General features: G+C 43.1%; 1 long non-coding RNA gene across 1 annotated transcript in view; it reads right to left on the minus strand.

Annotated features, from left to right (window-relative positions):
• Positions 1 to 11,499: 11,499 nt before the first annotated feature.
• The window catches only part of LOC132367921 (uncharacterized), a 96,293-nt gene continuing 90,980 nt past the window's right edge, over positions 11,500 to 16,812 (minus strand). The window contains exon 3 of the long non-coding RNA XR_009503879.1: positions 11,500 to 11,578. This is a non-coding gene — a long non-coding RNA (uncharacterized LOC132367921). The remainder of the gene's footprint in view (positions 11,579 to 16,812) is intronic.

Genomic DNA, 16,812 nt, shown 5'->3' on the forward strand with positions numbered 1-16,812 from the left:
AATATACAACAAAAGACCAAAAATTTGCTAGTCTTTCCATTCCCACTGAATTCCCACTTATAGTCATCTGTTTTGATATTCTTGCTCTCCATTTGAGTAATCACATAGAGGAAGTAGGTTTGTTTTTGTTTTTAATTCTTGTACCCACCCCATCTCCAAGTATTACAAGTTGCCCTAGATCTGTGAGCCAGAAGCTCTGAACAGGATGAGTTATGAGTATTGATGAATTTATTGGACCAACTCCTTAAAAAATGTAAGCAAGGAGTCAGTGAACCACAAGCAAAAGCACGATGGTCCATAAGCCCTTGGTCTAGATACCAAGGCCTTGCATTGACTGTATGGTTAATTTAGTGCTTTCCTCAAGGGTGACCTCTTTTAAAAGGGCTCCCTTCAAGGCTAGGAGGGCAGCAGGAGGGAAGGAGGAGGTGAGGAGACCAAGTATCTTCTCTAGCCAGGCACTAATAATGACAACATGGGATACAAGTGAACCAGCCATCTTCCATGTTTTCCCCCCTCTCCCCTTAGTAATATATTCATCTTCAAAGGAAAATCTTTCATATGTCAATTTTTAAAAATAAATTTCTCAAATGAAAGAACAGAGATTGAATACTACAGGATAAAAAAAAAAAAAAGTACAAAGGGTAGAAGTCAGAATAGCATTTTTAAAACATTTGTAGGAGAAGCCTTGACAAATAGCTGCCTTTCACCTGGGCATATTTTACATTACCCATCCAGGCTGTGAGTAACACTCCTTTCTGCTTGGAGGTTCTGAAAAACATCTGGCTTGGTCTGGCACAGACCAGCCTTGCTGGTGAATCTCTCTTGCTATGTAATACCAAAAAATAGGACCAGAAACTGATGCCCCAGGACAGTATAAAGGCAAAAGGTAGATCAGGGACTTCTCATGAGTAAACAATACAAGTCCAAGTGGGCTGGTGTGATGGTTAATTTTACGTGTCAGCCTGGCTGGATCACGGGGTGCCCATATATTTGGCTAAATATTATTTCTAGATGTGTCTGTGCGGGTGTTTCCAGAGGAAATGAGCATTTGAATCAATGGACTCAGTAAAGCAACTTGCCCTCCTCAATGTGGTGGGCATCATCCAATCCACTGAGGGTTCAAACAGAACAAAAAGGCAGGAGAAGGAAGAATTTGGCCCTTCCTGCCTGAGCTGGGAAATTGATCTTCTCTTGCCTCACAGCTTCAGATTCTCGGGCCTTTGGACTTGGGCTGAATTACACCACTGGCTTTCCTGGGTTTCCAGCTTGCAGTTGGCATATCTCAGCCTCCGTAACTGCACGAGCCAATTCCTTATAATATATATCTATGATTGGTTCCCTATCTACCTATCTATCTATCTCCTATTGATTCTGTTTCTCTAGAGAACGCTGATTGACTAATAGAGCTGGCTAACTCCTGAATCCCCAGTCCACAGCACAATACTTGGCATGGAGAAGATATTCAATAAATATTTGTTCAGTGAATACATTCACTAATGAATAAATAAATCACAATCACCTTTTAAAAAAATTCCTTTTCCTATTTTACAAATGAAGGAACTCAAGGAATTTAAGTATGCTTTCCTAAAATTACAGAATTTCTAATAGACTAAGCCAGTTCATGAGCTCCAGGTCATCTGACTGGAAACACCTTACCCTAGACATTATATTTTTCTCTTAGGGATTTATTTAAGGCATATTTGGTCTCAACACACGTTGAATGGGCTAAAGAATGATCTGGCTGGGGCATGATTCCCACAACTGATTATCAGCACACACGACAATAGATAGTTTGGGAAGTACTATGTTCAGCAAAATCAAACATGTTTCTTTACTGTAGGACTCAGAGCTTTTCATATACCAATACATGGCAGAAATAGAATGCAATATTTCCCAAACCTAACTGAGGAGCACATTTTGGGAACAACATAAAGCAACATTTTGCAGTAATTTTTTTGAGAAATATGGTGTAGGCATCTTGCCTCTCTTGTCCTCGCTACCTGATTGAATGGTGGCCAGAATGGAGAAATCATCTCACTTCATCTTCAGAACAACCAGCCCGGTGAGGCAGCTGTTCCCCACCATCTGGGGATGAGAGATACCAAGAGAGCATTTTCAGAATGAGGACCCAGCTCCACTGTTACTCAACCAATCAATAGCAAAAAAAAGCACATTGCCTGTGGTTGTTTCAACCCTACTCAGGAACAGAGCCACTTTCTGGAAGGCTGTGCAGTGCCAGAATGCATGTTCATCGTCACTCTCACATCCACAGTCAGAAAGCTTGATCGGATACATATGCACAAAGAAAGCTGGAGTTATCGCTCTCCTATCTGCCCTCAATGAAGAAATGTGACATGAAGTATATTCAGTGCTGCCAAGATGATCACCCACAGGACCTGCATCAGGGGATACGTGGAGACTGTTTGTGGCCTAATTCTTTCACCTTTGTTATGTGCATGGATCGTCTTTTAAGAGACAGGAAAATGAAACTGATATAATGTTTACATGCCTGCCTTCCTATGCCTGCCTTCCTACTTGGCCCTAAGAATTTCAAGAAAATAAGAAGTCACATCCCATGACGTATGTATTAACTTTAAACTTAGAACAGAAAAAAAAAAAAATGGTTTCTGATAAATAAAGAAAAACAGACCAAATTATTTCACAGGTTCTTTCTTTTCTTTTTGAAATTTGATTGGATTGAAAGGTATGTCACTTCAACAAAAGAGTTCTAGTCTCTCATCGGATGTCACATCATGATGCTGTATAGTCTTTGGAGGGAAACATTTGAGGAATGGGCATCTGGCTACCTAAAGCAAAACTGCAAATGGCCTAGATGCACAAATCCATTGGAGGGGAAGAGTAATCAGCAGAAGTAGCATTGAGGAAGCATTTCAGAACAGTAAAGAGGCTGTGAGAGTCAGAGTCCTAATTCAGTCATTCTCAGTGTAGCATGGTGGTTGAGGACACAAATAGCCAGATTTGCAGCCCAGTTTTGTTACTCACAGACATAGTAACAGAGTGATAGCTAGACAACCTTGAACAAGTTATTTAAACATTCATGCCTCAGTTTCCCTCTGCAAAAATGGGGAAAAAGTAATATCTACCTTAGATGATTATGAAGACTCAGCATATGTAAAGTACCTAGAACAACACTTGGTACAAAGTTAATTTTCAGTGCATGTTGACAATAACTAGTATTACCAGCTGCATGACCGTGAAAAGTCACTTCACTCCTACAAGTCTCGTTTTCTCCATCTATAAAATTGAACTAATCATAATGCTATCACAATATTATAATGAAGAACAAATAAGGCAAGGGACAGAACTTAAAGTGTAAAAACATCATGTCACAAAGGTAAGGTGATTATTCTCCTGCTATGATGTGGTGGTTCTTTTTTCCCCTCAGTGGAAGGTATTTCCTCTTCGTTCCAGGACCTCAGATCTCCTCTCTGGGCACTGACCTTTCCAGTATACAAAGGGGTACAAACTTGCTCTGTGTGCCAAGGGAGGAACCCGTGGTCCATCATCAGTCCTTTCCATCCGTCACCATCGAGTGGCCAGAGCCAGAAAGCAGGGTGGCAGCCGTGACTACTCTGTCTCACCACCTCATCAGCTTAGTGGGTGAGCACTTCCTCTTGTGTCCACCTCCAACATGGAGACCTAACCTTCCGCTTCTCCGTGTCCATAGCTACCATCCTAAGCCAGTGATAGCTTTCTGTACTCCCACTTCCACACTTGCATGATCCAATCCATTTCATGCTCCCCAGGACAGATGGAGAAATCTTTTAAAAATGTAATTCCAATCACGTCTCTTCCCAGCTCTAAGTCCAACAACGGCTTCCCATTCTTATATGGCTTTCCATGACACAGTCCTCACAAGGGCCCTGACTACTTCCCCAAGTTTATCCCACAGCACCCCAGTCTCCTCAATTTCTACTCCAGTCACCGTCTTACTTCTACACCCTATCCCATAGGTCTTTCTCAATGACTTGAATACACTTAAGCTCTTCTCTACCTCAGGACCTTTGTCGTTGCTATTCCCTCCCCCTGACTCCTTAAACAGCTGACTCCTTTGTCCCCTCCATATCTCAGCTCAGATTTCATCTCCTTAGAGAGGCCTTCCTGACCACCCCCAAATGCCCATTTGCATAGTATTTACCCCATAGAGTTATTATGAAGTTTAAGTGAGAAATGCCTTCAGAACAGTGCTTAACATATGAGAAGCACTCATTAAAAACTGTGAATCACCATCATCATCATCACCATCATCATTATCATTACAATCATCATTCTCTACCATGGCAGCCTATTAAGGTGCATGGAAAACACTGCCAAAAGGGTGTGATTGTGATATGTGTTTGCTTACTTGCACTTTGTCTACCCAGCTGTTAGTTGCATGAGCTACAGACCTTATCTGTTTTGTTTCCTGGTGTATCCTCAACCCCCAGCAAACCACCAGTCACAGAGCAAGCTCTAAATATTTGTTGAAGGAATGAATGGAAAGGAGTCTCTCTTGGCTGTCAAATGGGTTCAAGTTGCCGAAACCCCAGCAGGACCCAAGGCAGTGTCACCTACCGGGCAGCCCGACATCAAGCCGCAGGGAACAGCACTGCGCATGCTCCAAGGGCACAGTCTCTCCCTCCCCCCCCCCCCACCTCCGCCCCCAGGTCCCTGTTTGTATGCAACGCGTCCCTGCTTGTGCGAGAGAAGCAAAAGATCCCACAGAACTCTTTTCTTTATCCTCTTTCCAGAAAAATGGGCCAATTCACAGCTGCAAACGTTAGGAGAATTTCCTGCCTGGGAGTCTGGAAACTGCCAAGAGTGGAAAGCAGCAGCCAGCCAGCGAGGCTTCTGTTGTCATTGGCCCAAACAACAACAAAAACAGCCACAACCGCCGCCACCACCACAACAAAACATGCCACGTGGGCACGGGCACACACAAACACGCCCACAGAACCAAACCAAACGGACGAGGCTTCAAGGAGGAGCTTCTGGGCTGCGCGTTCCGGCGGGAGGCACATCCCTTGGCCCGGCGCCAAGGCAGCCCCACTCCCAGCCCCCCACCATCTGTCAGCAGCGCTCTGCCTACTGTAAATGCGCCGGCACGGGACACGGGCTAACAGGGAGCAAATGCAGGGGAAGGGAAAACAAAGCCCTGCAGGCAGTGGGAGAAGGTGGCGAGGGCTCTGACAGAAACTGACAAAAAGCCGGGAAATTCAAACGGAAAGTTTGCCCTGAAGACCTTCAGCATGAGGGCTGGGCTGGGGGCGGATGTGGCGGGGGGGGGGGGGGGGGGGGGGGACGGAGGGGATGGGGGATGCGGGGATGCAGGGAGGGAGGTTGGCAGTCTGCGGAGAGGCTGGTGTGGTGTACAGCTAAGGAGGCCGGCTTCTTTCAGACTCTACGACCAGGAGCCGTTATTTATAATCCATTCCCGCTGTGCATGGATTGCCCAATAAGGCGTTCTCTTACAAGAAAAGGGGAAAAACATTTTTTTAAAAAAACAAAACTTTGTTCCAATGAAACTTCTGAAGGAAACATTTCATCAAGACATCACATGTAATGGAATGGAGATTGCTAAATTCTCTACCAAATAACCATTCAAATTAATCATTCTCAAATTATTAAATTTAGTAATTAATTATGATCTATTATAATTATTAATAATCTATTCATTGGAATAAGCTGCCCTTACTTTGCTACCGAGAAGTTGGGTTGTTAGTTTTCTGTTCTCATTTGAGAAACCTTTGGGGAAAATAATCAGGGTATTTGTCATTTCTCACTGTTGATAATAAAAATATTTTTATGAGCCCATTTGTCAACCAAAAACTGCAGCAGCAAAAGAACCCAAACTATCCAAGAGTCCTGCTAAAATGTGTCTACATTTTTGCTTGGGTGCTGGGGATTCTGTCTGCACTGGGTAGATGTCTTAGAGTTTTCATTCCTTGCCCTTGAATGCAGGGACTCGCTTATAATCTTCAAAATATGGACCCAGGTTACCAGGCATTTCATGACAATTCCACAAGCTTGACATTATTTTCCCTATGTTAGAGATAAAGAAACTGGGGCTAAGAAAGTTTTAAAATCACCCAAAGTTGAAATGGCAGAACTTCAAGATTTTTGGACTTGAGGCCCTATCATTCTTTTGTTTTAAACAGTGAGAGTCTGCTAAGATGCTATTATTTTACTTTGCTCTTCTAGTTCTTGCCACAAATACTATAAATTCTAATTCTCACTTTTCAAAAAAAAAAAAATTAATGAAGCAGGCAAAACAGCAGTAAGTTTTAACCAAGATGGCCAGAAACAAACCAGCCTTCATTCTCTTCACTCATCAGTTAAATATTATTATTTGTTCCCTCTTTAATAGTTGATTACTAAAAAATAAACGCTGGAAAAGAAGTTTCAACACCGAAACACTTCTGATTGACAGCATAATAGCTTGGCTCATTATCCCTAATCGACAGAGTATACATATATTTACAAACAAAAACACACACCAGATGTATTTTCATCCACAAGGTGATGCTGTCAACTAAAATAGGGAATGTGCACCAATGTACAGCATCCATCATTTTTAAGACAGATTCACCACAAAATCTCCCATGTCGTGATTCACGGATGAAAGCCTGTACGCGTGCAGGTGGCCGTGATATTGCCACGTGTACAAAGAAGGGTGAGATGCTTGAAAAAGCACCAGCCTTAAAGTCAGGAGAGTTCGCTTTGAGTGCAGGCCCTGACATTTCCTAGCTTAGACTCTTATGCCTCAGTGTCTTCATCTGTAAAATGGGAATAATAATAGCATCTACAGAATTGCTTTTAAGTATCATATGAGGCAGTGGTTGTTTAAATGTTTTGTAGATAGTAATATACTAACATAGTTCTCCTTTTTTCTACATTTCTCCATTCCCTTCAAATGTCCTTCTGTTTCTCCCAGACTGACCAGTGTTTAAAAGAAGACGTTACTACTCCTACCCTCTCTTCAGAAAGTAAAAGTCAGTTTGAAGGTGATCTTATAATATCTTGGAGACCAGCCTGACACTCTACATCAAAACCCATTTTCAATTTCACCTATGGAGAGAGAAACTACATAGAAATAGTCTTCATTTCCCTTTCCTGTGGAATGTAACAGAATTTTCAAAAGTCCTACACAAAGCTCTTCTAGGGGCATCATGGGTGAATTTCCAAACTGTGCTTCATACGTGTCTATGAATAATCAATGTAAGTTAATACTTCACATTAATGTCCATAACAGTCATTCATTCGTTCATTTGTAACAACCGTATTGAGTGCCTACTTTGTACAAGGCAGTTTGCCAAGTCCTAGGGTGAGAGCAGGAAACAAGTAGACTCATTGGGGGCAAATGATGTGGTCCTTTCAGTAGATTTTCCTTTTGTATAAAGGAATGACTCAAGTTTTTAGGAATGTTTTTGAATTTTTAGAAGATTTCATTCTTGTAAAAGAGTAACAAAATAAGAGCCTAGGAATCTGGTTCTCTTCCTGGCTTTACCAATATTTGAGGTCTTGAACAAGTCACTTTCCTGCTGTGAGCAGTTTCCATACTTTCCTGACATTTAAGGCTTTTCAAACTCCTCTCGCTTTGCTTTCTGAATTAGTAGAGCTGCTTCTCCAAGAAATATTTGACCAAGGGTTAAATTTGGGGAAAGTGTTTCACTCTTCTGAAGTGTGTTTTATCTAATAGAATGTCACGGCAGGGAGCTGGACAAGGATATAGTCTACAGGGGACTTTGGATAGGAACAATGAAGTGGGACTTTAAAAATAGCTTTCCAGATCCTTTACTAGGCTGAAGGCTCCATAAGAACAAGGATTGAGGATGCCTTATTCATCACCATTAAACCCTCTGGTACCTAAAATGGTGCTGATCGTCATTCACAAGTACTTGTGGAATGCACTTTGTGAATGAATCAGCTTATTATGATAAATAATATCATAGCATAAAATAGATGATATAAGATGAACCATCCACTTATAAGATAAGATACATATTATATATATATAATATAAGGTGAAATAAAGCTTCCCACTGCTTCGTCAAACCTTTTGAAACTCCCCTAAAAAAAAAAAGACCACGATTCTACATGGCTGTAGTTGTCTACCGAGACAAAGCCATGGTCTGTGCTGGAGCAAAGCTGATTGCTCCCTGATGCTAAAGCCGTCTCTAAAAATCCCTCAGTGGCATCCATTCATGAATTAAAAGATTGGAATAGGGTTAAAACAGCACTTTCTGAAAGTCTGAGGTCTTGGACTCTGATCCTGCCTTTTCCCTTAATAACCATGTAACCTTGAACAAATCCTCTCCTTCTCCTGACCTAAGTTTTCTTGTTTGTAAACAAGAGGTTGTGATTTCTAAGGCTCCTTCCAGGCATAGGAATTTAGGAAGCAAGTGGAAAATTATACACATGTGGCCTTTTTTTAAGCAGCGCTTCACCATCCAAAATGCCTCCATTACTTTATTAACTCTATTCCCATCTTAAGTTTGGAAAATTGGCAAAATGAGCACAACTGTTTCAGAAGTGAATGTTGTATTAGATCAACATAGCAAATAGACACTTGCCTAGAAAGTAATACCTCTTGCCAGAAACAGGTTGGCTGTGAAAAACATTGCCCTGCAAAGCACTACCCAGCATGCAACTCTGCCTCCTCACACCTCTTCCTCCCCACAACTCAACCTGCCCCGAAAGACCAACCAGAACTGGGGTTAGAGATGCAAAGTAGCCTCTCATAGGACTCAGCGCTGAGTCACCTCTGTGGATAGTTCAGCCACAACTGGGTATGTCACTTTGAATCGTTAGCCTTAATCCTTCATCCTGAGTCTGGGAAAAACTGGAAAGAATGGTTTCCTCTTGTATTCATTCCCAAGTACTTACTGAGTCCCCAGCAAGTGCCATCTCCCCAACTCATTCCTGGCTCATGCACTAGACTCCTCCCCCCTCGCCCCCATGCCACTATGCTGTCCTACTCTCTCACCTATAGCTCAACTCACTCCCCTCAGTGACAACCCTTCTATTGGCTGTTTCACAAGAGGAAACCTTGACTGCATGGAGGTGACCTGGTCCAGAAAGCCTGAAAATATCACAACTTCTAAGACCTGGTTTAAAATGGACCGGGTGAGTTAGGCTTTTATTTGGACCAGGTGAGATAGACTTGCCACCTGCAGTGAAAGGCAAGGTAAAAGGAGCAGAGCCCCAGTAGGTACCAAGCAACAGACTAACAGTCACCATTGCATTTCTTCAGAGATTGCAGACTGTCTGCAGAATACCTCGCCGTGGCTAGAATTCCTTACCTGGAACATAACAATTATGGTCCGGTAAGTGAAAACGCTGATGTGTTAAGGTTTTCTAATAGGTGTCACTATTATAGACCTGCAGGATCCCTGGAGCCATGAGAACCTTGATCCTGTTTGAACCCTCACCATCATAACCATTGGGAACTAGAGCCCAAACTCTGAACTCTAGTCCAGTAGCTGGGTCCCTACTATCCATCCTTGATTCCCATTATACACCTTGAATCTGGAGTATCACCTGCTCTGTGTTCTCAGCTGATCCATCAGAAACCCTGTTAAAATCTTCTGAGACCCTTGATTCTAACCGTTTGTACTTCTTTCACCTATTATCTATGACCATGTTCAGGAGCTGCACGAGGAAGTCAGCTAAAACTGGTGAGTGTCATGCCCATGGTGGCAGAGCTCACATGGGGAGAGACCAAGGCCAGGTTCAACCAAGGAGGCTTAAAGCAGAGTATCTGGGTGAAATAAGTCTTACAGAAGGAAGTTCAGCTGGGACCATAATACTCACCATCAAGTTCAAAGGGTGAAGCAAGTACAGAAACAAGAGAATAAGTACCAAGGTTAGTAGCAGGATGGGTCCACAACAAAATGGCATCACTGAACAATTCAGAGTAAGTGCTTGAGAGCTAAAACTGTGGACATGCACGGAAGCTGTCCTCTTAATGAACTATCTAGTACATGGGGCAAGCAAAGAAGCCTTTGAGAGGCCATTAGAGCCAGACATGCATATGCTGTGGGCCTTGCTTTTATGCTGGACTGAACTTTCTTGCAGCATCTGTGGATGTGGCCCAGCCTCAGAGCAAAACTCATCCAGGCTGCCCCATCTCATCGCAGTTTACTAAGCTTGACTTCTTTCATGTGAGATACATTTGGTCTGAATTTATTTCACTTTCTACAAAACATAATTTAAAATCATGATTAGAAACCTCAATTAAGTTTTGATAAGACTCTATGTATTTATTTGTTTTTCAGGAGGTGGGGAAAATGTTTTCATCTGTTTGTAATGCATCTTCCAGAAAATAAGACTTGGTTTCATAGGCTCTTTCTAAGTGAGCAACAAGGGAAATTAGAGATCATTTGCCTCCCCCATCCTGTTATAAATAAGAGATTTGGGAGCAAAAATCTTACAACGTGCCCTCGATCACATGGGTGGCTAGTGTTGGAATTAAGAAAATTCATTTCTTATGACTCCAAGAGAGGCAAAAATGGCCTTACAAATAGCTTCACTTGGGCAAACTGGTGGGTGGTCTTTGTTTCCAGGGGTGTTTGTGCAAAGTGTATCCTCCAGTCCCAACACAGCCAGATCCTGAAAGACCAAAGGTGGAGTCAGAGGGGGGATGTGCCACACAGAAAACAAAGTCAGCCCAGAACATTTTATCTCCGGAGAGACTCATCACAGCCCCAGCTGCCTCTGGGTCAACCAGAGACCTCGGACCTCACTGACTGCCCAGAGGCCACATCCCGAGGGGACGGCAGCTCTGCTGCACGTGTCCGGCCCCGTGACTTAACGCGGGTGAAATAATACTAGCGGGTGAAATAATACTAGCTGAGTGGCTTTGCCAGTGTGTGCCTTAACTTTCTCTGCGCTTGGCTTTCTTCTTCCAGCCGCTCAGCTGCATAGAACCATAAGGCGATTTTGTAAAAACTAAGCAAAAAGGAATACGTTAGTCTAGTCTAGTCGCCTGGAGCTGCTGCCAAAGGAACAGTCTCTCAACTGATCGCCAGCCAAGTCCCTTATGAGATTGTGTAGACTCTTACAATATTGCTCAGGGAGCGAAACAAAGAGGAAGAGAAAGAGAAGGGTCGTGCTTATTATAATTTATAGTACATGGTTATGGGAAGCTTCTCATGTTACCAGAAAGCTGGTGTCTGGGGTTTTCCTCTTCCCCAGAGGAGCTGAAAATGGGAAGGGGGAAGGGAAGGTTATCTTACCACCATTTTGCAGCCAAACTCATCAGGGCCAAAATTCCTTCCTAGAAATGTCAGTGGCAGGATTCAGACAATTACCACCAGTTCAACAACTCCCAGCCCAGGGTCATTAACATCATCCCTGCTGTTCAACCATAATGTCACTCCACCCATTCCCGAGGAGCAGGAAAATCGCAGAGCCTCTTGCCTTAAAGCCATTCTGATGACAGGCATCAAGGAAAGAAACCCAAGCTTAAATACCTACCTGGTGCCTTAGAGCTGCTGTGGTTGAAGACTGGTTTTACGCTCCTCGTTCTTCATCTTAGAGAACGATGGGGCTTCAAGTATTCCAGTTAAAAGTCTGCCTGTGGGGAAGGAAGGCAAATGGGATAGTATTAACCAACTCTCTCCAAGGGTTGTGCCTTCTACTCACCTCCATTGATTACATTCTCTCATTAAATCAGTGTCTTAGTCAAACAAAATGTGACACCAGGAGTCATGCTGCTCATCACCGGTGACTTCATTCCCTCTGTCCTCTCTGCCTGGCTTCCACCACACACAAGCCTTGATGCAAGTGAATAGCTATTCCTGAATGGATTGCTGTGATGGCAGGAACCCCGTCTTATTCATCCTCAACTCCCTTTTCCACAGCCTAGTTCATGGTACAAAGACAATTTTGCATGAATGTCACTGTGAAATACAAGGGAAAGGAAGTCTAACCACTTCTCTTTGCTTGTTAGCTCAAAAACTCGCAAACTGACTGTTGGTGGGAATGTCAATTGATACAGCCACGATGGAGAACAGTATGGAGGTTCCTCAAAAAACTAAAAGTAGAACTACCATACGACCCAGCAATCCCACTACTGGGCATATACCCTGAGAAAACCATAATTCAAAGAGTCATGTACCACAATGTTCATTGCAGCTCTATTTATAATAGCCAGGACATGGGCGCAACCTAAGTGTCCATCAACAGATGAATGGATAAAGAAGATGTGGCACATATATACAATGGAATATTACTCAGCCATAAAAAGAAACGAAATTGAGTTACTTGTAGTGAGGTGGATGGACCTAGAGACTGTCATACAGAGTGAAGTAAGTCGGAAAGAGAAAAACAAATACCGTATGTTAACACATATATATAGAATCTAAAAAAAAATGGTTCTGAAGAACCTAGGGGCGGGACAGGAATAAAGATGCAGACGTAGAGAATGGACTTGAGGACGTGGGGAAGGGGAAGGGTAAGCTGGGACGAAGTGAGAGAGTGGCATGGACATATATACACTACCAAATATAAAATAGAGAGCTAGTGGGAAGCAGCCACATAGCACAGGGAGATCGGCTTGGTGCTTTGTGACCACCTAGAGGGGTGGGATAGGGAGGTTGGGAGGGATGGAGGCGCAAGAGGGAGGAGATATGGGGATATATGTGTATGTATAGCTGATTCACTTTGTTATACAGCAGCAACTAACACAACAATGTAAAGCAATCATACTCCAATAAAGATGTTTAAAAAAAAAACCTCGCAAACTGGAAGCGGAGAGAGGAATGGGGGAAGGGCACAATAGGGGGAGGGGATTAAGAGGTATAAACTACTAGGTACAAAATAAATAAGATACAAAGATGTAATATACAGTATAAGGGAACATAGTCAATATCTCATAATAATTTTAAATGGAGTATAAGCTATAAAAATATTGAATCACTATGTTGTACACGTGAAACCAATATACTGTAAATCAACTATACTTCAATTAAAACAACTTAATTTAATTTTAAAATAATAATAAAGGAAGGGCAAAGTATTTTTCAAAACTCACAACTGAGGCTTCCCTGGTGGCACAATGGTTAAGAATCCTCCTGCCAATTCAGGGGACATGGGCTCGAGCCCTGGTCCGGGAATATCCCACATACCACAGAGCAACTAAGCCCGTGCGCCACAACTACTGAGCTTGCGCTCTAGAGTCCACGAGCCACAACTACTGAAGCCCGTGCTCTGCAACAAGAGAAGCCACCGCAATGAGAAGCCCGCACACTGCAGCAAAGAGTAGCCCCCGCTCGCCGCAACTAGAGAAAACCTGCGCACAGCGACGAAGACCCAGTGCAGCCAAAAATAAATAAATAAAATAAAATTTTTAAAAACCTCACAAACTGGAAAGCAGGCTGTTGGCTAGCCCATACTCCATCATGTAAACATACAGGTTGTTTCTACCGAAGTAATCGGTAGAAATGAGCACCCTTACATGACAAAATTGCTCTGGAGGAAAAAAGTAAAGCAAAAAAGGTACTGACTCTCTGCACAGGCAAATATTCTCATAATGAAGATGCACCAATGAGCATATCTTAATACTAAGCTCTGGACCTCCAAGGGGCCTGACCGACTCACCCGGTTGTCTACTCCTCAGCGATGACCTTGCCAGTCAGACCCATCTATGGGATCTTCGCTGAGAGCCAGGCCTTAACTCTCAAACCCGTGGCCCTCATTTACCCACGTGAAGCACCTCCGAGAGCAAATACAAGTTCATCCCAATTCTCCACCCACTAGCTTTCGCCCAAGAAATTAAAAGGGACTACCAGTGATATAATTATCTTATTATTATAAAGATCTCTTTGAAGCCATTCGTAGATTCATTTGTAAATTTCTGGTTGTTAACTACTGTTAATATCCAATTTTTAGTGCATTTTATCATTCATTCATTTACTTCCTCCTCAACTCCTTTGACACACCTGTGGTGAGCCTGGGAGTCACAAAGGTCCCATAAGTAAGAATCCTGCCCTTAACATCCTCCCTTTTCATCTTCCTTCTACCCAGCCTGGGAGCCTTGGCTCCGCTTTCCAGTTCTGTCATGGTTCTTACCCCTTGTCATATCTGATAGATTATCATCATTTCCCTCACTCAAATTTCAGCACTTCCTAGAAATTTGGCTCCAACTCCCTCTCTGGTCCTTTTACTCCTGTTGTTTTCAACGTGATTCTTTTCTTCCCCATCACCCCTCCCCCGCCCCGACACCACCAGATCTATACACTAAGGTCCCAAACCTAATCACCAGTGGTGGTGGTGGAGGGGGAAGGGGCGGTAGGGGAGATGCCCAAAGGGCCTCAGGTGATCTAAATGAAGCTGGGTGTGGATACTAAAGATGTCACAGGACGACTGATATTTCATCCTACTGCCAGCGTACACTCAAATCTCAGGAGTGAAAGGGACTTAAAAGCTCATCCATGCCTCCGCCTCTGATTACACCAAAATATTAGCCATTAAGGAAAGATTAGCATTCCACGGCGTCCTCGGAGATCTCTGAAGTGGATTCCATTTCTTCCCTTAGTAATGCATTCCAGAAGCTCACCATACTCAGAGAGATTTTCCTCCTGCAGAACCTAAATCCTGCTGGAAGCAATTTAAACCATTCCCCTTTGGCCTGTCTTTGTGTGGAAAAAGAGGAAAGCTCTTTGCCACTGCCCGTGCGGGTCCCTTCGCAGATTCCTTGGCTCCCACAGACACTTCATTTACTGATTGCAACGAGAGCACAGCAGGGGCAGAGACAACAGGAGAAGGAGAGAGAGGTCACGGAGAAACCCTCGCCTTTTCCTTTCTGGCCAACTTTGTGTAGAGGAAGCACCCAGGACTCTAGGGCCCGGGTTTAACCCAGCTCTCGCATCTCATTATCCTCGGTCAAGTCTCCTGCCCCTTTCACCGCCTGGTGACCTACTTTCATCTCCAGCGAGGTTCTCCCCTGGAAGCATGTAGATAACGCGCAGCTCGACAACAGGGTGACGCAGCCGAGCCACACAGCTGATCTGACCTTTCCCTTCCTCTCCAGAGTTACACGAAGGAAGGAATAAAGACGACCAGGTTTTGTGCTGGCCAAACCTGCTTTTCTTTCCTGGCAAAATGACACTAGGAGACAAAGTATATTCTTCCACCCAAGACTGTAAATAAAAGAAAGAATGTTGTGGGTGTACAGGACGTTTGGAACATTTCATTTTTGTAATTGTGCCTTCTGAGCTAAGAGCCACCACAAAAGACCAGTCTTTGGAAACTGATGGGGGTTTGTGGTTGTATTTTGGGGCTGGCTGGGCAGCTGGGATTCTGTTTCCATTTTTCCCATTAGTCCTCAAGTTCTAGATGAGGCCCCCAAGATCCTGAGGCATCAGACCAGAGGCAACTGCCAACATTTTCCCAGGATGAGCGCTGGAATGTGTATTGGCTGGACACATTGATTTGCAAGGTGTTTATAAAATTTCTTGATTCTTTTTTTCCACCTGGTTTGCTTCCTGGATCCAGAGGTTTATAGACTGCAGCGTGCCACCGGGAACCAAGACGTGGAATAAACACTCCACGCTCTTCCCTGGGACCTTCTTTTGTGTAACTTTTTATTTTTAAAATTCTCTTGCACTCTTCACTTTTGTTTCCTTTTTCTCTCTGTCCCCCCTCTGGTGTCTCTGTTTACACAGTTTAGAGCTGGGGAAGATTTTGGTAGTTTTCCAGCTGCCTATGCACAAGTGTAATTGAGTCATTTATTTTTAGTGATGTCAAGACTTGGAGAACAGAAATAAAAGGAACATTGCACACTGACTAACTAAAATGGAAGAAAGTGCTCATTTGGAGGATGAAGATACAGAGGATGTGATTATTTTCAAACTGGAGGCTCTTCTCATTTCAAAATCAGATTTGGAACATAATTTGTTTTATTTTCAGCTGGTGGGGTCTCCGGTCTCAAGCCAAATTATTCTATGTCCTTCTGGGGTAGATGTCTAACTGGCAGCTCCTTCATGAATAAACCTGTCATTTTCTTCCCCTTTAGCAAGAGAGCCCTACTTGCATTATTTCCTGGATGGAAAAGATGAGGCTTAAATTAAAGACCTGTGGGACGTCCTGAGATCCTCACAGGAAAAGGTCACTGGAACATCATCTGTCATTTAAAACAAAACAATTAAACAGATGCAAAAGCCTATGTGTTTGATGACCAGCACATTCCAAGTCTATCGAGTTACCTTTTTCTATGCACCTTCATTTATTTTGGGTGGAAATCAAACCTGGAATTGGAGAAGTATCGTTTGTTCTTTACAAAACTGTCACAAAGTGCTAATGGAACTGACTCAAGCATTTTTTTCCTTCCTTTGATTCTCCCACCCTCCTCATCCCTCCACCCCCCCCAAAAAAGATAAAAGACAACTATGAAATCAGTACAATATAAAACACAGTATTTGAAAATAAATTTGTAATTGATAAAACTAGTTAGTGTTAACTGAGTGCACATTATATGCCAGGCACCACTCCAAGTATTGACATATCAGGGAGATAGCACTATTATCCCAATTTAGAGACAGGAAAGAGATGAACAGAGATATTAAGTAATTTCTGAGTTGTGCTGTGAACCCAGAGAGTTCAGCTCTGGTGTCTTTATTTGTACTCCCTGCACTATATGCCTCTCACAGCAGTGGACGAGCAACTGACAAATGGGAGAAACATATGCAAGACAGATGGCAAAAGGATACGATTCTTAATATATAAAGAACTTTTGCCAAACAATGAGGAAAAAAGCCAATACCTCAACAGAAAAATAGACAAAGGACAACAATAGACAATTCACACATA

The sequence above is a fragment of the Balaenoptera ricei genome, chromosome 6 (assembly GCF_028023285.1).
Source record: "Balaenoptera ricei isolate mBalRic1 chromosome 6, mBalRic1.hap2, whole genome shotgun sequence".
NCBI classification, from domain to species: domain Eukaryota; kingdom Metazoa; phylum Chordata; class Mammalia; order Artiodactyla; family Balaenopteridae; genus Balaenoptera; species Balaenoptera ricei.